The sequence below is a fragment of the Eptesicus fuscus genome, chromosome 14 (genome assembly GCF_027574615.1).
Source record: "Eptesicus fuscus isolate TK198812 chromosome 14, DD_ASM_mEF_20220401, whole genome shotgun sequence".
NCBI classification, from domain to species: Eukaryota; Metazoa; Chordata; class Mammalia; order Chiroptera; family Vespertilionidae; genus Eptesicus; species Eptesicus fuscus.
The window spans coordinates 19,993,807-20,006,289 of record NC_072486.1 but is presented as its reverse complement, the minus strand read 5'-3'; positions in this window follow the sequence as shown (position 1 = coordinate 20,006,289).

Genomic DNA, 12,483 nt, shown 5'->3' with positions numbered 1-12,483 from the left:
TAGATACTAGTATATAATATTAAATATCCTAATGCAATTGATAATGTCACAGGTGGATTAATAGGAAGGAAAAAAAAACATACCATAACTCAAGAATTAGCCCCCAGGAAGGGGAACCCTAGTGCCCTTACCAGCAATCAGAGAAAGGGAAGGAAATAAGCTCTTCAGACATTTTAGTCACATCTTACAAACAAAAGTTAAGATTGAGTGACCGTTCAAGGTTGAACACGTTTCTCTAGGCTCACCCCTTAGCTGGTATGAGTTGAGAAATGGTTTTAACCTGTTGTATGTATTCAGGATCTCAAACGTTACAGAACAAGTGAAAGAAATGCAAGCATTCATATTTGTGCACACAGAATCCTGATTCACTATCATGCTTCTCATACTCCACTATAATTGCTTTGTTTCTATGAAGCTCTGACTTATTAATGTAGTTGTGCCTGCATTGTTAGTGGTTAGGAGCAGTTTAGAACAACACATGGATGACAAAATGGTTTTAGTCCCACACTGAAGGGGCAGTGCCTACATGGAGGCCTATGTGGAGAAGGATTCTGAGGACGTGGGCAGTAACCAATTAGCAATGAGTGGAAGAAGAGGATAGCAATACAAGGGTCCCATTTACTAACTCAACTTTTAAAATTGCATTGAAAACTTAAGAGTCGGGCAGATTTGGATTCCAATCTGGACTCTGTCACTTACTAGTTGTATATGTTTAAGGAAGTTGCTTAATCGAATTAAACCATGGTTTCTTTTCCTGTAAAATGGGACTAATAATTGTACCTACTCCATATATGCTTATGGTAATAATTACATGAGATAGCATAGGTAAAGCACCACAGTGGCTAGCACATATTATTATCCTATCAATATTAACTTGCTATGCGATTAAATGAGACACTGCTTATAAGGAGATAAGATATTGTAGCCCAGATGGTATGACTCAGTTGGTTGAGCATCATCCCATGAACCAGAAAGTAGCAGTTCAATTCCCAATCTAAGCACATGTCCGGGTTGCAGGCTTGATTCCCCAGCATGGGGCATGCAGGAGGCAGCTGATCAATGTTTCACTCACATCCATGTTTCTATCTCTCTCTCCCTCTCCCTTCCTCTCTCTAAAATCAATAAAAACATACTTTATTTAATAACTAGAGGCCCGGTGCATGAAATTCATGCACTTGGGGGTGGGGGAGTACCTCAGTCTGACCTGTGCCCTCTCATAGTCCAGGAGCCCTCAGGGGATGTCAGACATTCTTACCGCTGCCACGGAGGCGACAGAGGATCCCATCACACCACTGCACTTGCCAACCTTCAGCCCAGCTTCTGACTGAGTGGCGTTCCCCCTGTGGGAGCACACTGACCACCAGGGAGCAGCTCCTGCATTGAGCATCTGCTCCCTGGTGGTCAGTGCATGTCATAGCGACCAGTTGTTCCATAGTTCGGTCGATTTGCATATTAGCCTTTTATTATATAGGAAGAGTTAACATATTGTAGAGAAAAATAATTAATAGTCTTAGTACTGAGTAGACATTTCTAAAAACAAAATGAACATTCTTCTCCCAAGGAAACACTTTGAGGTAAAAGTATACTGGCATGATATCATTTATCCACTCACTCATTCACTCATGCTATAAATATTTATTGAGCACCTACTAACTATTCATTCTAAACACTATAAGTGAAATAGTGTGACTGAATTTTTGCCCTTGTGGTGCTTTTATTCTTAGAGACACCTAGTCCAGTCCTACTAGATGCCTTGTTTTCTAATAAATGAGCTAATGAGAAAGAACTACATTTTACATTTAGTTTTGCACTGAATTCCTAAAAGCAACTGTACATCCTCATCTTGATTGCAATGGAGGCTAAATGCTTCTAAACCTTCACTATAAGTACACATTTTTAAAAAATTATGTTCACTCAACAAGAGATACACTAGTGTTAAACTTGATCATTTTACTCCTAGCTGTTTTGATTTTCTCTAATTTGAAAAGGATCATTTCAGAAATAATCTCTACTGATGCTATTTCCCCACAAGTGATTATAACCAAGTTTTGATATTGACTTTGTAAAACTCTATTTATTAAGAAGTATTATTTAAATTCTATCAACGGAAAAATAATAGATTTTAAAATTTATTATGTACTGTTTGTAAGAGAATAAATTCAATTATCACAGAAGAAAATCAGGTACAAAGCAGAAAAGATTCATTGAGTCTGTTTCTAATAAAATTATAAATGCTTATATTATTAACTTCAAAGTGTGGATTAAGGCTACTAGATGAACATGAGTTGTAAATCAATATTAATTAAAAATAATCATGATCAGACAACTACACTGAAGTCTGTATTACTGAAAAAGGGTTTGCCCTAGTGACAGATTATTGCTACAACCTCTCACGCCATTGGGTGATGCTTACCATATGTCCCATGATTGATAGTCGAATTTAATGAGTTCTTACAAGCAATTAAATAATCAAGAGTTCCTGCTGTTACATGGCATAGCTTGATAGAACAGTGACAAATGAGAGAATATCTACAACCTAATCAAAGGGACATATTTCCTTGGGAACGAAATAATATTATCCACCAGTGCAATCAAAGGACAAAAGAACATAGAAAGGACACAAACAGAATGAGATATATTATGTTCTCTTTTCATTATTCTGACTGCTCAGTTTCCATTTATTGAATTCTATTAAGTTGAACCCTATTAAATCATAAAGAAAATTAGGCTTGTTAGATGTTCCACTTATATATTGTTGGAATATATATATCCTCCTCGGCAAAATATAGCAAGAATAAAGACTAACAGGCCTGCCAAAAAGTGCTGGGCTGTCTTAGGTGGCTCTCCTTTAGGCTCCAATGTTAAATGTTATTCTACTGGACCCCATGGTGTTCAGCCCAGGTAAATATAACACAATTTTGCTTTGTCAGTTCATCTGTAAGTGTAAAGTTACAATAAAAGGACCCATTGCCTTTGAGAATTCTGTACTTAGTATTATTTCTCCACAGTAATTTCCTATAAATGTCAAGTACAATGCCTCTGTTGTGAATAGTATTTCATGATAGGACTGTTTTATTTCGCATATTGTTAGGAAAGCAGAGGGTTTCTGATCTATTAAATTCTAGTGAACTATGAACTTTTAAATCTATTCATGATATACCAAGTGATCTTATATTTTATACTCCCCATGCTTCGGCTGCTAACATTTAAGTAAATAAGTAAAATAAGAATAATGACAACTATTTATTATACACTCTGTTGGTATAGTAGATTTGCTTATTTTATCTTAAAAAAACAAAGCCATCACATGTATGACCTCCCCTTTTTTGGCAGATTGACTCATGGCTTTTAAAAGAGGTCAAGTAAAACCTTAGTTGGGCAAAAGACAGAGTTCGAATTTTAATACTTCCACTTTCAGTGTAGGTCTGTGGCAAAAGCAAATGTTCTGCAATCAGATATGCCTGAGGTTGAATCTGGCTTTGTTACTTACTAGCTGTTTGTCTTTGGGCAATTTGTTTATCCTCTCTGAACCTCAGTTTGTGTGTGTTTTTTTTTTTTTTTTCAGCAAAAAGGGGATAAGGTAACTCACAGCATATGTAGCAAATTATTTCATCAGTAAATATTATTATTATTGATTAACTTATTGAAATAGATAGTGGACATTTAAAATGGGTCAGGAGCTATTCAATAAAGACATGCCTACTTGTTTGCTTTTCATCCTAAAGGACATGGAAACAACTGGAGAATGTTAAACACTAAAGCAAGGAGAAAGTTTAGTAGGAAGTCATCCAATTAGAAGTGTGTGGTAGTAATCCCAGCGAGAGATGAAGGTGACCACCCACATAAGCATAGTAGTAATGGGGATGGAAAGAACTAGATAGAATCAAGGGGGGGAAAAATTTAAATCATCCCTACTCCATGAATATTGGATATGGAAGGTGAATGCTAATGGTATGTTATAAAATACAGGAGATACAGATATTCTAGGAAGAAAGAAAAATTACTCAACCTTAAAAAATGCTGAATTCCTACAAAACATCCAGGTAGAAATGGAGAGTGTGCCTTTAGATTTATGGTCTGCGGATCAATAGAGTGATCTCGGCATGAGATACATTGTGGGACATTGAGCATATAGATGCCATTTGAAGGTGTGAGAAGAAAATAAAATTAAGACAAGATGGTCAAGGATAGAACTTGAAACAATATGTAAGTGATATGTAAAAAGAAAAGGTACCCACTAACAGATAAGAGCAGAGTCCAAAGAGATTGTTTCCTAGAAGTCAGGGCAATAATGCATTTCAAAAGCAGAAAATGTTTACCACTATCATAAGATGACAGAAGGAACAAGGAAGAGAATGTTCTACAATGAGTATTATATCATCTGTTATGAAACACTTTAGATTCTTTTAGCCTCACCTATTTCTTAGGCATCTGGCCATCTGTACCTATCCCAGGCACAAGGGGTAACTGGTTTCTTCATGATCTCAGAGCACTTTTTTTGGACAAAAACCTTGGGCTTCCTTCCCTATTGACAATGAGTCATGGATTATCAAAATCTGCCATGCTCCCATGTGCACAGTTAGGACATGCAGGGGAATTTGATGCCTTGTGTGACTCACCTTTGACCAGTAGGAGAAAGAAGCTGGTGTATATATTCCCCTGCCTCTTTTTGATGCACTGCCCTAAAAAGCAGTCATTTATAATACCTCTCCTGAGACAACCCCAGGCGGTTTTGTGATCTGTGCTTCATACCCAAGCGCTGGCAGGTTGAAAACCCTCCTCCTCAGCAACACTCTGTTCTTCTTATTTCTGCTCCTGGGAATGCATTCCTCAATGAGGGTGTAGCACTTTATTCTTGATTTTGGGCTCTGCTTTCTGATGAAACCAGGCTAAGAGAAATACATATATATTACTGTTGTCATCAGAAGCATATATTCTAACTGTAGGTGTTCCATGCCACAAAATGAAAACCATTTATTGTTGCTGTTGTTGATTTTAGCCTAGCATCTAGGATCCTGTAGTTAAAAACAGAAGTTGATGAACAGATTACCATGAAACAATGCAAACTGCAATTAGAAAAAAATAATGAAAATATTAGAGTAAGTTGAAAAGCATGAGAAAATATTTAGCCAAAAGAGAATTAATGTCACATTTCAAGGGAATTCAATATAATATTCAGTTATTTGAGTATGATAAAGGAGAAAGGTGACAATAAATTAGGGAGCCATTTGGAAATATTGAAACTAGGGTTTCCCCAAGAATTAGAGGTAGATAGTTTCGTCCAGTTGACTTCATTGTCCAGTTCTACGGTATACTAATGGTTCCCAAAGTGTAGTAGCCAGATGAGCAGGATCAGCATGGCTTGGGAACTTGATGGGAAAGCAAAATCCAGATCCTATCTTGAGCCTACTGAATAACAACTTCTGAGGCTATAGTGCAAAAGTCTGCATTTTAACAAGCCCTTTAGAGATTCTGATATATGCTAAAGATTGAGAACCACTGCTATAAGTGAGCATGATCTATTTCACTTGGGTTAAAGGGTAACTAAATTAAACAATAATAGGCCACCTCCTCCATGAAGCATTCTGTGATTTCCCAAAATGAAAAATAACCTTTTCTGCCTCTGAATTTCCAGGGACTTTATATATCCACTTTTTCTTCACATAATTAAAACAAGGATAACTTTTTGGAACAATTTGATAAAATATCTGATAAATTTGAGTAGCCACTGCAAATCCTAAGCTATCAGTTCCCAAAATATCCTGAGCAACTTAAGACATTCTTTGTAATGGTCACCTAGCAGCGTATACTGAGATGGGTAAGATCACAGAATGCTTTCTTAAGCAAAAGGCAATCTAATTTCTGCAAGGAAAATATGCCTAAGTAATACTGGAAAATTGTACAATTAGAGAAATAAAGGAGTGAAGAGTAGATGCAATTTACTCTGGCTTTTAACATGCCTTAGACAAAGGTTCTACACTAAATGCTATTGATCATAATGAATCAATAAGAGATAGAGGGGATGTTTGGTTATAGGTAGGAAACAGACATTAACGCCATCAACTTGCCATTAGGTGTGTGTGGGATTTCTAGTTTGTTAGTCATCTATATCAAAGTATCAATTCTGGACTACTTATTCTAGTTTTAATTGATAGATCCCAAGGAATTAAAATAGGTATCAATATTTATTAAACCAAAAGTTTTTAAATCTTTTAAGCAAGGGAACAACCTTTCCTCTACCTTGATTTTTTTTTCTTAAAATAAAAATGTACCCAGAATTGCTTTTTATAAATATTAAATAAAAGCAGAATTGTTCTGGTCTCTATTACAATTACCAGCAAGATCACGTCTCATTAGGGATTTTTACAGTTAATCTGGTGATAAAATATGTCCTGTAGTCACTAAGTTGAATTCTAAACAGCCTATGAGCTAGAATTTGAGCATTTTTTCTTTGAATAGTTTTATGAATATATTAAAACTTGGATGTTATCAATATATAAATATCATAGATATTACCCTTATATAATTCAAATAATCCATTATAAAATAAAGCAAACTACCCAACATTCTCTGGTTTGTGTTGTATAAATAGCCATTAATACTTTGATGTGGTTAATCATAAAAATGTGTGATATAAAACTGATTTTCAAATTACATGTGGTATTTTTCTCATATAAGTTATTGAAATATTGTATGGTATCAGACCTCCTAGACTTCCAGAAGAAATAGAGAGTAGACTAGTTTGTCCTAGTGATTTGCATGCTTTCTTAAATGGCTCAGAAGCTATCTTAACTGTCAAGGGACAAGATATGAGGTTCCTTCTTATACAGATGAAATAAGACATAATAGGTCTGCACATTAATCTAGGAATTCTAGATGATGCAACTCAAAATAGCAAATTAATTAAAACTATGAAATACCTAAATATAAAATATGGAAAACTTTTAATAGGGAGAGGGGCAGGTTAAATTGTATATTCATCTGAAAACATGTCCTATGTACATTTAGAGATTAGTTAAATGTATAACAGCAATACAGAGAGATCAACAGCTGGCAATAAAATATTATTGTCTTTGTACAGGATAAATGAAAGGTAAAAATACTAAAGTTCAGTAGCATTAAAATCTTTGAATCTCTTAGAATCAATAAGTTCACAAAAATTACACACCTCATTAAATTCTACACAGATTGCAAAGCAAGCTATAATGTAAAAACAGGCAGACAGTCTGTCTCAATATTATTACAGGAAGGGTTGGTTAAATTAATAGCTTCTCATTGATTAAAAAATCTTGCATTTTACATGTTCTTAAGTTGGTTCCCACCATTACTTTCAATAACAGAATGAGTCTTTGGAGAAATGTGGTTATATTGAACTACTGAAATACAAAGGTAGGCAAAAGAAAATGTTTACAATATCCTATCATTGTTTCCTGTTATAAAATGCTCTCTACCTGAAAAAGAAAAAAAAATGTTTGCTTCCATATACTCTTAGTGATTTTTTCGTGCTTAAAATCGCCTGCTAAAATGCAATTAGTCTATAATGATAACTAAGCATAAAATATTATTACTCCATCAGAATATTCCTAGGCAAGACATCATTTTACCCAGGTAATATAGTACCTGACATTGTGTGTGATGATGCCACTGGGGTCTTGTCCATTTGTGATCACTGTACATTAGGAAATACTTGCTTACCAGATTACAAGTCAACTTCATTTTTCATATATTCATCCAGCTAGTTTCTGCTTTTACTCATTTAACATGGTACTTATATGACTTAGAAATATTTTGTTATGCATGTGAATGCTTATCAGTTTATATGGTGTCTTCCGTCCAGTAGAAGCCCAAACTTTTAAAATGTACGTAAGCTTTTTGTTTGGTTGTAATATTTTTATTTTTTTAATTTCTTTATTGATTAAAGTGTTACATATGTGTCCTTATTTCCCCATTACCCCCCAACCCCCCCCCCCCCACTTATGCCGTCACCCCCTTGTCTGTGTCCATTGGTTAGGCTTATATGCATGCATACAAGTCCATAATCTTTTAATGTATTCTGCCTCTTCCCTGGAAGGTTTCAATAGGTAGTTTACCTTTTGTATTGTAAAGGGCATAGAAACATGTATATTTATTCTATACAGCTCAGTTCAGTTACGTTTCAGAAGGCTTCTTCAATTAGAATGTAGTTGATGATATTGTTATTAGCTCATAGTCACAATAAGGCAAACATTTAGGTGTTATCAATAGACATGGAACCAATGGCATCATAGCGCGGAAAAAAATAGAGAGGGGAAAATTAACTCTGATTTTTCTCAGTGATGGAAATTAATCAAAGCCTACCCCATCTTGGTTGAAGACTTGAATTCATTTATCTTTTTTTTCTTCTTAATTTTATTTTTCACTTACATTTTACATCCAATATAATTTTGTATTTGTTTCAGGTGTACAGCATAGTGGTTAGGAAATCATATACTTTCTAAAGTGGTTCCCCAGATACTAGAATTCATGTTTCAAATTAAAATAGTAGAAATTGTTAGCATCAGTATATAAATACGATAAAAAAAATTACTAACTATGATTTGTTAGCATTTATTGTGGGGTATTGTGCTAACTGCTTTACATGAATTATCTCATTAAATTTAGAGAAAACATGAAGTGTCTCACTCAAATAAGCTGTCCTTTTTTTGGATGAGGAAACTACAGCTGAGGGAATTTAAATAGCTTGCCAAGGGATATGCTTCTTGTAAAGAGTAAAGTCATAACAGGAACTCAGGTGAGCTGATTCCAGAACCTGTACCCTTAACAATAGCTTATTTCCTTACCCCTCTACCCCCCACCAAAAAAAAATGTTCTCACTCGAATTTTGGCATTGTCACAGTGAATAGAAAAAGAGATGTGAAATGGAAATAAGATATCGTCTCGGGCTTTTATGGAGATAGATCACCAAACTCCTTGGAATCAGGCCACCATGGTGCTCAAGCAATGTGTTGATCAGGGGATTTAGAAGCCCCACCTTTTCTAACATTGATTCCACTTGTACTACAAGTCCTATAGCATGGAACAAAACCATTTATTGTACAGCGAGAAGCATTGCTTTAAATGCAGGAGCCCCCAGCACATATAACGCATTGAATTAAATATCCCTTTTTCATGAATGGCAGGAGAGTTGCTTTCCAGGGAGCAGATTATGATGGATAGTGCAGAGCAAAGAGTGAGCAGAGAGAGAGAAGGCTGCATGCTACAATAGGGGAGCTAGAATGTGAATAGAAAAGGCCAGGTGTGCCCAGGATAAACTCAATATGGCTTGTAATTGAGCTCGGAGACAATCCAGTAAAGAACAATTGCATTATGAGAATCAAATTCAAAAGCAAAGTCAGTAAGGACTACATGTGTGTTTTTTTGGAGGCGTTATTATAAACGCCTTGGAAATAGTTGTGTTGGATGGTTATTCAGACACGAGCAACAAAAGAACACTATGTGAGCTTTAGATATGCAGCACTTGTGTTTTATTTCAAAAGAGCTTGCCAGAGAAAATTGTGATATTCTCTGGCTTGCTTTTGCAGTTATACCAGTCAGCAGGCCAAGGATAAAGACCACTTAAGTATTATTTAGAAATGAAATGGCTACTAAAAGGGATATAGTTGTCTGTTAAAGAGACACTAAGCCATTTTGAGTCAACTAAGTTAGCTCTAGGGGCAAGAATAAATGAATACAAATGTGAGGCAATATTCTGGTAGATGCAGTATTTTCACAGTCTTATGTCTGACAATATGGAAAGGCCACTGAGGAGATAGTGAGCTGTCAAGTCCCTGCCATAAATGTATATCTAAGTAACATTTAAGCTGCCTGGTACTTGAATACATCAAGTGAAAGATACATCTTAGGGTCAAAGAAAAGCATATGGTGTTTAATTGCTCAACACAAAGGAGAACGAATAGAAAAAGAAAACAGTTAAAGCGGCAAGCTTAATCAAAACAGTCTTCAGCCTTGCAGAGGGATAAAGGAAGAGAGTTCAGAAATGACTGGGTTTGCTCCTTCAAGTTAGATAAATTAGAGAGGCAGAAAGAGGTGGGGGTAGGGAACACAGAAATCTACAACTTCGATACACAAAAGGAGCAGATACAATGGGGGAAAAAGAGAAAATAAAAGCACAGTTGATGACCAAAATTTTCTCACCAGAAGAGCATGATTACAATTTTAAAGAGGTTGTAATAAGTATACTCCAAGATTAATTTCAAATTACTAAAGTCACGTCTTTAAAATCTGAAAACCCTCCTCTTTGACTCACCTTGCAGTGGGCAGGATGGCATGCTACCATATTATGTCTAATAAAGACTAATTCCTAGAGATTTCCCAGTATATAGATAATGTTTTCTGGTTAAAAATCTGCTTTAATCCAGGATTTTCCAAATGGGGACTTGGTCAAAGTCCCCATTGTGAAACATCTACAAAGATCTCAAGACTTATTAGGATATTTTAGTAGTTCTAGGTTAGGAAAATACATTAAAAGACATCCTAATTGATGTAGTCTTTTGAGGAAGCAATTTCTAAAAGGTCAAAATAGGACTTAATTTCCAGGTCATGGGAGGTAAAACATTTCCTGCTATAATTATCCAGAACTTGCGGAAAGTTTTCAATCTTTCAGACTGTATAAAAGGCAGTGGAGGAATGAAGCTTGTTTCACCAGGTCTTTGTGATCTTTTACCTACATGAATGCATTTCTTCATTCATTCACCCAATATTTACTAATCACCAACCTCTTCCTTAGACCCATGCTAGTCACAAGAGAAACACCATCATGAAAAATATAAACATGGTCTCTCCCGCATGACATTTATGTGTTGTGATTAACAATGTCAAGTCTTTAGGCAATTATAAGTACAATGGCGAGGAAGAACAGAGTCTTATCAAAGTCCCAAGAAAAATAATATATTCTAAGCTTAAGATATTGGGCTTCTTGGGAGAATTTGTTCTAACTAAAATATGAAATATATAATAAGAATAATTAGCCAAAAGAATAAAAAGACTTGGTTGTAAAATGTAAAAAAGAACAACAAACTAAAAATTATTTTATTATGTGTCAGAATAAAACACTTAAAAATAAAACATGAGGAAAAAAACAATTCAAAATAGTATTTTTCTCCTAAGGATGTGTGCATGCAATGTATATATACCATATATATATATATACACACATATATATATGTATATATATATGTATATATATATGTGTGTGTGTATATATATATATATATATATACACACATATATATATGTGTGTGTGTGTGTGTGTGTGTATACACACACACACACACACACACACACACACATATACTGAGTGGCCAGATTATTATCTCTGAATATATATTAGAGGCCCAGTGAATGAATTTGTGCATGGGTGGGGTCCAGCCAGCCTGGCCAGGGGGAGGGGACATGGGTGGTTGGCCAGCCTGCCTGCTGGTCAAACTCCTGGTCGAGGGGACAATTTGCATATTAGCCTTTTATTATATAGGATATAAACTGAGTGGCCGGATTATTATGCATTCAGAGATCATAGTAATCTGGCCACTCAGTTATACACACACACATACACACACACACACACGTGACTATAGTCATCTGCTTCTTTGGAAACATGTGTATTTGGATGGCTGGCTACTGAATTTTATATAGCCAGGACATATCTTTATACCTAGAAAGAATTTTGGAGGTAAATTGAATGCAAATTACCCACTTGCAGGGATAATTTGGAACCATATGGAAAACCAACAAGGTAACTAGGGTGAAGTTCTTCCTGTGTTTGCTGACGAGGAAGAGGGCAGTGCCATATGCTTTCATGTACATTACCCCAGGAGGGCAGTGCCATATGCTCACACGTATGTCACCCTTCGTGGCCTTCTGTGTAAGTCAGTGTCCCAAGGGGTATGCTGAAATGGAAAAGAGGAAGCAGCTACAACATGAGCATGAGGGTGTGGTGTGTTCTCTCTGTTGACAGATTTTGTTAGACCATCATGGCAGCTGGCAAGCACCCAGAACAGCTGCTTTATCCTGGAGTGAAGGTCTTTGTGATGCTACAAAACCTCCCCAAGAAGGGAGGCAGTGGTTGAAGGTGATACACCCTTTGGGAGTGGACGTTTCCTCCCTGGCATGGCATGATGAAAAGGCAGGAATTCCATCTAAGACTTCACATTCACACAATGTTGTTCTCCTCTCCCACCTTTGCCATTAAGTTCTTATCAAATGAATGAACATCTCTTTACAGTTAACTGAAATTCTTCATATTTAAAAGAGCAAGAGTGGGAGGATAAGAAACTTAAAGAACTTTGTTGCTGAAAGTTTGTTTTATTATAACTTAGTGATAAATTATCTATGTTGTTTAAATATCAAAGTTGATTTCTGACTTCTTAGGTCTATATCAAGGCTGTACACATGTTATCGTTTGGTTTATTTTTACAATCGATATCTCAGGAAGTGGCAAAAATGAGG